Below are 12,647 nucleotides of genomic sequence, written 5' to 3' on the forward strand. Positions count from 1 at the left end.
AACGATCCAAAGTCAAGTTTGGTAACCTATCTTAATATAATATGAATAACGTCAAAAATGAAATGTTCAAAAATCTCAATGTGAATGTACTAAGTGGTAGACATCGTATCAAGGTTTTCAAAAATATAAAGGACACAAAAATCCGAGTTATAACAAAGAAGTTATGACCAATCGAAAATCCGCAACAAAACCGGCAAAACACTGTTAAACGTAAAACACGGAATTTCAATAAAATACTTTTTAGCCTTAAGTATCTAAATGAAAGTCGTTGATATCATTAAACCGTAAACGTACATAAAAAGAACGTCCAAATCTGACTTCGTATGAGGAAGTTATGATTTTTCGAAGTTTCGGAATAGCGGTAGACAGCTAAAACTCGAAATAGAGATCGAACGATTTTTAGCAGACACAACCTAAACGAGAATCGAAGGTCTCATCAATAGTTGTACATCGGTAAAAAGACAGACGAAAACGGACGTCGGATGAAGAAGTTATGGATTTTTAACGGACTTTTCCAGTCCCGGCATGTTAAAAATATAATATTAAAAATAAAATCAAAACTAGCCAACGGAACCTAAACGAAAGTTGTAGAGTATTTTCCCACCTACGTGTGGATATAAAGAACGTCGAAAACTGAGGTCGTACGAGAGAGTTACGGATTTTACAAGTTTTGGACACAAAACTCGAGGCTGGTCCGAGTGAACGCCCCGCGTTCGCAAGGCTAGGCCTCGATTCGTCCACGTCGCTCCGGGTCACATCAGGGTACTCCGTCCGAGGCTGAGGTAAGCGATGACGTCAGAGCACTACGGAACGCGCTGCGTTCAAGCCAGGAACACCCTGCGCTCCGGAACGCCCTGCGTACGAGGAGTCAGCCAGCCCTATAAAAAGGGTGCGAAGCCTTCCGGAATTATTTGCTTTTCTCTCAATTCATTCACCTTGAAACACCTCGCAAGCCCCTCTAAACCACCCCGAAGCTCCGGTATTATCCCTAGCACGCAACGCGAGTCCCGACGCTCCCGAGATTCCCGAGAAATCAGCTTTTTTTTAGTCGAAATTCTGCTCGAGTTTTAGTCTCAACTACTTCAAGACACCACTTCAATCAAGTGAGTTCATACCCCCATTTCTATGCTTTTAAATGCTTTTCAACACATTACATAGGAGAATACAAGTAAACACCTGGTTATTCCCGACTGAAAATATGGAATATTTTGCTATACTTTGCATGCAGCTATTTTAACTATCAAATGGAAGTGTTTTAACATACAAAACATCTTACTTTACTTTACCCTCACGGGATGAAAAATGAGTATAAATATCATAAGCTCTATTTATACGTTTGCATCATATCAAGGGTAACCACTTTTGTTATGACATCTTTTATGCATACAAGAACATACAAATCATTTTATGCCTTTATTATCATTGTGAAAAAGGATAATCATTTCAGAAACAAACATATTCATTTTAATACAGGACTTGATTGAGAATTCGTGAGGCATTCATCTTCAATATACCTTTTAAGGTACCACTAGAAGTCCTGTTTATAACCAGAATCTCCCGTCCGGAGAACGTGACAAGTGTGTATAGATCTATACGGGACTAATGATCTCGCGCCCTGACTGCTAGCTACAGTCCCCGGCGTGACAAGTGTCATCTCATTTCGACGCCTGAAGAACGTCGCTACAGGCAAAGTATGATAGTACGGTTATAAAAACTCACTGGATAGACAATTATTATGATATTACGCTTTCTCGGGAAAAGTAACAAATACAGTTCTTTTCACGTTCAAATACAAACCTTCTTATAGTTTTGTTTTATAATAAGACTATACACCATTCTTTTGAGCATGTCATTGTTGCTTACAGGTTACGGTCTTGGACATTTGAGACTGCATTTCACTTTTAGGAAAATATAGGATTTTCCTGGTTCAAATACATATAATTTATACAACAATCATTCATACTCATTTTATACACTCATAAGAAAATATCGGATTTTCCGGAAAGTGAACGTGAACTTTCGAATGACATACATTTTCTCAAAACACTACTTATGAACTCGCCAACTTTATTGTTGACACTTTTTCTTTGAAATAACTTGTATTCTCAGGAAAATGCTAAACCATGTAGCAACTACTTTTGAAGACTAAAGCGCTGGCGTTAGTAACATATGTTTGGATCACCATATTGTATTTGATATTCAAACATGTAACACTTACAATCATGTAAACTTTTCAAATATTTATATTATGGTGGTGTGTACTTTCTTTACTATTTAATTGTTATGATACTGTACATGACGTCCTCCGCCCCCGAACGTTTCCGCCGTTCAGGTTTGGGGGTGTGACACCTGTAGCTTACAAACTCAAACTACCTCGCGAACTCAGTAACACACATTCTACTTTCCACGTCTCGAACTTGAAAAAGTGTCTGTCCGATGAGACTCTTGTAATCCCACTCGACGAGATCGATATCAACGAGAGCCTCAACTTCGTGGAAGAACCTGTAGAGATCATGGACCGAGAGGTCAAGCAAACGAAGCAAAGTCGTATCCCGATAGTGAAGGTTCGCTGGAATGCCCAAGCGAGGACCTGAATTCACTTGGGAGCGCGAGGATCAAATGAAACTGAAATATCCTCATCTTTTCGTTTAGTTATTTGTAATAGCTTATTTGTTAAACTCTAATTTCGGGACGAAATTTTCTCTAACGGGGGGATGATGTGACAACCCGAAATTTCTATCTTGAATAGTTATCCAAATCAATCAAGGTTGGACTCGTTTTGCTATCTTCTAGCATTGTTTAGAGTCAATTAGAGCGTTTTAAGCCTAGTACATCCAAGAAATGAGTGTTAGGAAATATCTGCTTGAGTCCATTGTGCACCAAGCAAGCCATAAACTTCATTATGTGGAGTTTACGGCAACATCCCATGAGTTTACGGCCGTAAACTCAAGGTGGCCGTGAACTCATGCCTTAAACATGATGTTCTTTCATTTCTTCCTCATTATTCACCATTTCAACCTCAAGAACTTGATTTCTCTCTCAAGTATCATAAGGATCTTCATTTTATTCTTCAAAAATGTAAGTGTTTCATCCCTTGTTTTGTTGATACATCTTATTATCTAGTATCATCGTTTGATTTCATCCATTAACTTCATCTTTTGGGTTTGATCTTCAATATCACCAAGAACACTCTTGTTTTTTGGGCCGAATTCAACTCATTCTACTTCCATATTGTAAGTATCCTTTTCTTATACTTGTTATCTAGTAGGAACCCTTGATTTGCACCTTGAAAACATCCATTCCCCAAGAACAATGGGTGTTTACGACCAAGAGCATCTCCCTTGGCCGTAAACCCTTGTTAAGGTGCATTTGTTGGCCATAAACTCCCATAAGCTATGCATTGAACCTAGAACACCTCCTTGATGCTAGGGACTTTAAATCACTTTTTGGCACAAAACTTCTTGAGTTTACGACTGCAAACTCATAGGGCCGTAAACCCTATGGCCGTAAACACCATTAGGTGGCCATTCACCCCTTATATGCAATCCTTAGTACTTCTAGCACTTCAATCTAAGTGTTCCTAAGTCCTAGGGTGTTTTCCTTACATGATTGGTTGTGTAAACACTAATTATATACATATATGTGTCATTATATGCTTATTAGGATCCGTTGTGCTCAAGGCTTCACTTGGCACTTAGCATCCTACAAATCGATCTTTCATTAGTATCACTCACTGCAAGTGAGTTCATACCCCTTTAACTTTCCTTGTAAATGATTTTAAATGCTTTTATGGGGGGGAATACAAGTACAAACCTAATAGTTATTATATCAATCACATGTGATTAATAACTATCAAACAGACAGATTTCTTATACTTCAAAATGTGTTTTCAAACTAATTGCTTCAAATAGTTTTACAAACTCTTTTATATGCAAAACTCTTTATTAAACTCTTTTAAACTTATATTTTTCTCAAAATCATGTCTATATAGATATAGTTATATAAGTAGGATTGAAAGGACTTAGGACTGATAACTCGCCTAGTTTCATGTTCCTTGTTTGGTTGTGGACTTAGGGTATCGGTTGTTTGACCGAAGGTCGTTTGAATCTTAGTTATATATTATGTGTATGTATATAGATATTAAACTTCTTCATTCAGTTCAATACCTTTGGGTAGCAAAGGTGTACAAACATGTTCATTCATACAAACAATATTGCTAGTAAACTATAATAGGTATAGTTTAGGAGTCACTATTACTATTACTAGAACAACGAAACATACAAAGAGTTAGTTCATACATGAGTCGGTACATACTATAACGAGAAACAATACTCACTATAAAGAGAAATAGATAGAGTATACTATAACGAGAAACAATACATACTACCCACTATACACTAGAGAACATACTACATACTAGACAGAGAGAACATATACTACACTAGTACATACTATACAAATACAAGAATACTATAACATTAATGTGAGATACTACTTCATGGCTCGGCAAGATACTGTTGCGTCACGTTTTGTACCCAGAGTCTCCTAGAGGGAGAGCGTGAATTTGTTTATAGATGTATACGGGACTGACCCTCCTACACCTTGCTGCTAGCTACAGTGGGACCCGCAGGTCTACGGGTGACGAATGTCATATCATTTCGACGTCTCGAACGTCGTGTTATACTGGTCGATCGAGTGTGGTTACAATCATATCACATTTTACCTTAATTAACTAACAAGTTTAAAGGTAGTTAGTACATTAGTAGATACCTAGATAAAACTATAGTACATCTTTATTTTTCCCAATTCGTTCACATTGTGATCTTCTCACATAAACGGTAATGAGAAACTACATTTTGGTAATGATAGTCATACTTTGGGAAAACTCACACTTTTACAAAAGAACAAACATCGAGAACAGTCGAGTCTTGGTAGAAGACTACTTTAGTAGAAAATATAGGATTTTCTAGGAAGTTTACAAACATTTACATCAAATACTTACAATCTTTTACATCAAACATTTACAAGTACATTCTTCAAACTTATACAAACAATGACACTAAAATACTTATGAACTCACCAGCTTTAATTTTGATATACGCTTTCAAAATAACTTGTATTCTCAGGTCACCAGTAGACAGGTACCGATGACCAGGTTTTGAGAAGATGGAGCACGTTCAAGACTCATCTCTTATTTTGATTCATATTTTTGGTGTCTTATAAACTATACAGAACACACTTGTATTAAAATATTACTATTAATGCAATGGATGATGTTGTTGCTTGTTTACTATTATGCATTGTTGTGATACTGTACATGACGTCCTCCGCCCCCCGAACGTTTCTGCTGTTCCGGTTTTGGGGTGTTATGGGAGGTCTTCTGGGAATACGTCAGGGAAATTGCATACTTCTGAAATATCCTTGATGTCCTTCACTTATCTCTTCTCATCAACAATGTTGGCTAGGAATGCATGGTACTTCTTGCGCAGGTAATTTTGAGCCTTGATGCAAGAGACGATTCGGAGGTTTGTGTCGGGTTTGTCACCATAGATGACAAGGGTTTCATTATTTGGTAAGTTAAGTTGGACGGCCCTTTCATAACACATGATATCGGCATGGTGAGGGCTTAACCAATGTATGCCAATGATCACATCAAATCTTTCTATTGTAACAGGCATTAGGTCTATTTGGAAGGAGTGATTGTTTAGGGTTAGGGTGCATCCTATGTATATGTCTTTGGTGCTTTCAGTTTTTCCATTTTCCATTTCTACTGTGAATATTTCATTGAGAGATTGAGGTTTTTGTTTGAGTATTTACTTAAACTTTTGGCTCACGAAACTCCTCTTCGCACAGCTATCGAAAAGTATGCATGCATATGAGTTATTGAGGAGAAATGTACCGGTAACCACAGCATGGTCCTTCATTGCTTCCTCGTGCCCCGTTGTCAAGACCCTTCCCACGCCTCCGACATTCTTGTTCTTTGCCTTTGGGCACTCCCTTTTGAAATGCCCGTTTCCCCACATCTGTAACACACCCAACTCACTCCAGTATTAGTGGCTTGGTTGGTCTGTTGAGTTGGCGCCTTACAGAAATGAGCAGTATGCCCCTTCCTATTACAGTTTTTGTTGTGCATCTCCCGACAAGCTCCATTGTGATGGAAGTTGCACTTGTTACATTTAGGCAGATTCCCAGCATATTGTTTAATCGGTGCCAGGGCAATAGGGACAGTGGCGGCATGGACTGGAATAATTTATTGTCTTTTGACAGGCTCTTGAGTCGGTTGGCCCTTTTTCTTGTTCCAGAACTTTCGCTTGCTATCTCCCCTTTCTGGTTGATCAGGTGTGGGTGTCATAATGCCTTGGCGGACTCCATGGTCGACAAGACTTTGTGCCAAATGTTTGGCACAGTCGTAGGTGGTTGGGTTAGAAGATACAACCATTCCTTGAATCTGGGGGGATAGTCCCCAGATGTAGCGTTCCACCTTCTTGGCTTCCGGAGTGACCATCCCGGGGCACATAACTGCCAAGTCGTTAAACCTGGTAGTATAGGCGGTCACATCAGAGCCCGTCATTGTATGGTTCCAAAGATCTTGCTCTAATTTCTGAATTCCGCCTCTCGGGCAGTACTCCTCCAGCATCATGACCTTCAGATCTTCCCAACTCATAGAGTTGGCTACGACGAGAGTCAGGGTTTTAACATGGCTATTCCACCAGGATAAGGCCGAGTCAGTGAAAGTACAAGCTACATACTTGACTTTACATTTATCTGGGAATGAACAGACTTCAAACATAGATTCGGTTTTCTCAAACCATCTCGTTAAGGTGATCACACCATCGTCGCAATGAATATTCTTGGGTTTGCAGTTCATAAAATCCTTGTAGGGGCATACTCGTTGGTGTCCTCCACTTTCGCCGTGATTTGATATGTTGGCATTGTTTCCATTTTTGTTTCCGTTTGTGCCATTAACGCTAATGTGTGTCATGGTGGTTGCCACCGCGCTTGCCACAGCGGCTTGGAACATAGCAGGGACCACCTGTGGAGTTGGTGTTGGTGGAATTAGTGGTGTTCCACTGGCACGTCGGTTACTTCTGCGTGGTGGCATTCTTATGCCATAGGGATTAGAGATGGAATGATGGTAAGTCCTCGATAATAGTAATAAATCGAGTATTTATCGAAATAGAACGTCTTAGCTATATGTTTGTTATGACTTGCCTTTATTGCAACTTGTTAACATTTCAAAAAATAATTACTATAATAAGTAAACAATTGCACAACAATTTGAACTTAATAGTAATACCCAATGAAATAAAATGCAAACCATTTCATTGATAATGTTTCATAGTAGTACATAGTTTTGGAAAATTGACCTTCATGGAGGTCTATAATACACCTAAAACACAAAATACAATCGTCAGCATAACGACCCTTAGAATAGTGTAATCACTTATTCGCAGGGACGGACCTACATACATGAGGGAGTAGCACCAACTCTTACTCACAAAACCTAGTCTATAACAAAAGTTGAGTAGCATAAAACACTACTCATGGCGAGTTACATCCTTCAACCCTCAAAGTGTGGGTATGAATGCTCGAATCTCCCTTGTTTCCTCCATGGCCTCCTCTGATCGGCGCTCTGCCTCGATCATCCTCTGCTCCATGTTGGCATGCCTTTCCATAACCTCATCTCAGGCAGTCGTGACATCCTCTGAAGTCAATCGATAATCATACGTGTTTGATCATTATCTTCATCTAGCAACGAAACCGGGTGATGATGACTTCAACAGTGGCACCAACATCTTGGATCTGGCTGGTAGACGCCCTAGAATGCTCATCAAGGCGTGAAATGCGGCGAATCATGACAGGGACAGCCCTCTCGGCTGCACCGCCGTTACGGAGGTCGTAGAACTCTCAGCACAAACCGTACGGAGAACGTTGGCCATGCTCGCGGCTCCATCTGAGTAGCTCCTCTTGCCAGTGGGGTGTCGGCTCCTTGACCACCATGATGGCGGTATACCTGAAAACTCGGCTCGTGCATAGGATCGTGCAGATTGCAGACGACAAAGCGTGGGTTGCAGACCTCAGACTCAGCATCGGAGTCCTCTTCCATCACGTCCTCGTCAATGTCCTCATCATCATCTTGACTTTCCTCCGGGTCTTCGTCAACGGCTAGTGTGCCAGCCTTGACCTCCTCTACGGGCTCCTCCTCGATCCATCCACCGTTCCCATTATTGTGAAAGTAAGGATCTCATGGTAGGTGAAATCTGGCCATGTCGACTGAACAAAGATAGGGGTATAAGAGGCACATAAGGATTCTAGGTGTATGGTTCTATAGTATCGTAAAATACTCCTATAGTATTTTAAAATTTTATGTTTTGTTCTAAAGTTCCTTTGTATGGGGTGTTGGTAAGTTTTAGACTTGTTGTTCACTACGACTATTCGCAAGCACATGTTAGTCACATCTTGGACAAATATAGTTGATCAGGCTATATTTATCCTAGATCTGATTACATAACTACCTAGGCCTATTCGTAGTGTTCAACTTATCTTATCACTTTTGTATTGTGGTTGTTTAGACACTGTTCTAGTATGTAAGTATGTACTTATACTTTATGAAAATATCATTATATTTTAAAAGTTTACTTGTATGAAATGTTTTAGTCAGAGAATTTTAGTCTCATTGATTTATAGTTGTATATCTTGTATGGTTTGATCTACTTACTTCACTATAAACAATGCTCTGATACCAATCTGTCACACCCCCAAACCTGGATGGCGGAAACGTGTGGGGTGGATGACTTGATGAACAGTATCACAATATAATGTACAATAGTGATCAAAGCAAACACAACCATCATAAATATAATTGAGAATGTTACATTGTTTCCAAGTATTGTATGTTTGAAAACCAATTACATTATGACGACAAAAATGAATAGTAAGACGCCGTAACGTCTTATCCTCAAAAGCCTTATGACTACCTGTTTAACGGTTTCCTGAGAATACAAGTAGTTTTAAAAATTGTCAAAAATTAAGTTGGTGAGTTCATAAGAGTTTTGTATGTGAAAAATCTGTAACTCTTTCCTTGTAAAATGATAGCGTTTGTTCCCAGAAAATCGAATATTTTCTTAAAAATGAGTTATGATCTTAAAAACCCTAAGACCAAAAATGTATAAGTATTTATATACTTAAAATAGTACTACGTAGTTTTATTCTTATATAAAACCTTTTGAACGCATGTTACCCCGTTAACTAAATGTATTGTTGATTCCCCATGTGAGTTATTACAACTATACTAAAACCGAAGTTGGTCTGCCGCGATGTTCTTCAGCCATCGGAAGGTTAGACATTTGTCACCCTAAACCTACCGGACTAGCTATAGCTAGTAGCTTAGGTGCGGGATTGTCAGTCCCGTATAGATCTATACACAAGTATCAAGCTCTCTTACCAAGATTCTAGTTATAATTCAGAACTTCAGTGTGTACTCTGGTAGGTACGGTGAAGACTTTGTCTCACATAATCGTTTCAACAAGTTTATGTTTAGTGTAATGAAAACCCTTGTATGTGTAAATATCAGTTTTCCGTAGTATTAATATAGTGTAAATAATTATATACTTTTATATAATTATTCGTCTTGTCCCAAAATGTTATAATAATATTAATAACCCATAAACTATACTTATTATAGTTTACTATAAATATTCCAATATACATATACATACACATAGGATATTTCAATATTCAAGTGTTCTTAGCTTGAAATCATTCATCTTCACCTCTTTATCCACCAAGAAACACACTCAAGGTGAGTTCATACCCCTCATTTTCGCTTTTATCCAAGTTTTTTTTTGGGGGGGAGGGGGAATACAAGTAAACTTGTATAATAATACAAGTTGTTATACATGCTTTATCTTCATGTTATGTAAAAGTGTTATCTACATGAAATAATATTATTACCTAGTATTATGAACAATTTATGTGTGGTATGTTATATAAAATTCAATTCTATGAAAAATGGGTATAAACATGCTATATGTTCTTGAGACAAAGTCATAAAAACAAAACTATAAAAACTAAGGTTTTTATGAACATAATATGACTTTTCTAGCAAAAATGGTTTTAACCAAGTTATTATCTTATTTTTGTGGGATATAAATCAAAATATATTATTTTGGAAATATGTTATGAAACTAGTTATAAATACCATGGATTTGGTTTTACAAATAGAAAACCAAAAAAATCTATCATTTTGTGTAAAAAATTTAGGTTATCTAACAAAAATGGTCATAACAAGGTTATGGTACCATTTTTGTGAAATTTGACCTAAAATATGTTGTTTCAAACACATAAGGTTAGCTTGACTTAAACTTCACAAAAATGTAAAAATAAATTTTACAAAGTTTATAATTCAATATTTCCTGTTTGACGAGTAAAAATGTCAAAAACTAGAAAACTGACTTTATCATACTAATAGTTCATATACTTGTGTTAGATGTATAATATATTTTATTTATGAATATCTAAACATGTTAACTTATATATATATATATATATATATATATATATACACACACACACACACATATATATATATATATATATATATATATATATATAAGTTAACATGTTTAGATATTCATAAATAAAATATATTATACATCTAACACAAGTATATGAACTATTAGTATGATAAAGTCAGTTTTCTAGTTTTTGACATTTTTACTCGTCAAACAGGAAATATTGAATTATAAACTTTGTAAAATTTATTTTTACATTTTTGTGAAGTTTAAGTCAAGCTAACCTTATAAATGTTTTGTTCTACCTATACACACACACACACACACACACATATATATATATATATATATATATATATATATATATATATGTGTGTGTGTGTGTGTGTGTGTGTATAGGTACAACAAAACATTTATAATAAACTATAATAGTTATAGTTTATGGGTCATTAACACCATTATAACATTTTGGGACAAGACGAATAATTATATGAAAGTATATAATTATTATACCTATATTAATACTATGAAAAAGTGATATTTACACTTACAAGGGTTTTCATTACATAAAATGTAAACTTGTTGAAACGATTATGTGAGACAAAGTATTCACTGTACCTACCAGTGTACACAATAAAGTCCTGAATTATAACCAGAATCTCGGTAAGAGAGTGTGATACTTGTGTATAGATCTATACGGGACCGACAATCCCGCACCTAAGCCGCTAGCTACAGCTAGACCGGCAGGTCTGGGGTGACAAATCTCTAACATTCTGACGCTTGAAGAACGTCGTGGCAGACCAACTTTGGTTTTAGCATGGTTGTAATAACTCACATGAGAAATCAACAATACATTTAGTTTACGGGGTAACATGCGTTCATAAGGTTTTATATAAGAATAAAACTACGTAATACTATTTTAGGGTTTTTAAGACTACAACTCATTTTTAAGAAAATATTGGATTTTCTAGGAACAAACACTATCATTTTACAAGGAAAGAGTTACAGATTTTTCACATACAAAAGTCTTATGAACTCACCAACTTAATTGTTGACACTTTTCAAAACTACTTGTATTATCAGGAAACCGTTAAACAGGTATTCACAAGGCTTTTGAGGATGGGACGTTACGACGTCGTACTATTCATTTTTGTCATCAAAATGTAATTGGTTTTGAAACATACAATACTTGGAAACAATGTAACATTCTCAATTATGTTTATGATAATTGTAATAACTCACATGGAGAATCAACAATACATTTAGTTTACGGGGTAACATGCGTTCAAAAGGTTTTGTATAAGAATAAAACTACGTAATACTATTTTAAGCATAGAAATACTTATACATTTTTAGTCTTAGGGTTTTTAAGACTACAACTCATTTTTAAGAAAAGATTGGATTTTCTGGGAACAAACACTATCATTTTACAAGGAAAGAGTTACAGATTTGTCACATACAAAACTCGTATGAACTCACCAACTTAATTATTGACACTTTTCAAAACTACTTGTATTCTCAGCAAACTATTAAACAGGTAGTCACAAGGCTTTTGAGGATGGGACGTTACAACGTCATACTATTCATTTTTGTCATCATGAAGTCATCCATCCCCAGACGTTTCCGCCATCCAGGTTTCGGGGTGTGACTGATTGGTATCAGAGCATTATTTATAGTGAACTAAGTATATCAAACCATGTAAGATATACAACTATAAATACAATGGGACTAAAACTCTCTGACTAAAACATTTTGTACAAGTATACTTTTAAAATATGATGATATATTTTTATAAAGTATAAGTACATACCTACATACTAGAACGGAGTCATAACAAGAAAAATACAAAAGTAATAGTTGAACACTACGGATAGGCCTAGGTAGTTATGTAATCTGATCATGGATAAGTAGAGCCTGGTAAACTATATTTGTCCGAGATATGACTAACATGTTGTTGGGAATAGTTGCAGTGAACAACAAGCCTAAAACATACCAACACCCCATACAAAGAAACTCTAGAACCAAACATAAAGTTTAAAACACCTAGACTCCTTATATGACTCTTATACCTCTATCCTTGCACAGTCGACATGGCCGGATTTCACCTACCTGGAGACCCATGCTTTCCCAATA

At 36.6% G+C, this 12,647-nt stretch overlaps 1 protein-coding gene across 1 annotated transcript in view; it reads right to left on the reverse strand.

The window, feature by feature from the left end:
- Positions 1–1,476: 1,476 nt before the first annotated feature.
- Positions 1,477–12,647, reverse strand: part of LOC145159119 (uncharacterized) — a 34,090-nt gene continuing 22,919 nt past the window's right edge. The window contains exon 3 of the transcript XR_013737499.1: positions 1,477–1,680. The gene's annotated coding sequence lies outside the window, so the exon portion shown is untranslated. The remainder of the gene's footprint in view (positions 1,681–12,647) is intronic.

The sequence above is a fragment of the Lactuca virosa genome, chromosome 2 (assembly GCF_052849685.1).
Source record: "Lactuca virosa cultivar CGN04683 chromosome 2, Lactuca_virosa_CGN04683_v6, whole genome shotgun sequence".
Lineage (NCBI taxonomy): Eukaryota > Viridiplantae > Streptophyta > Magnoliopsida > Asterales > Asteraceae > Lactuca > Lactuca virosa.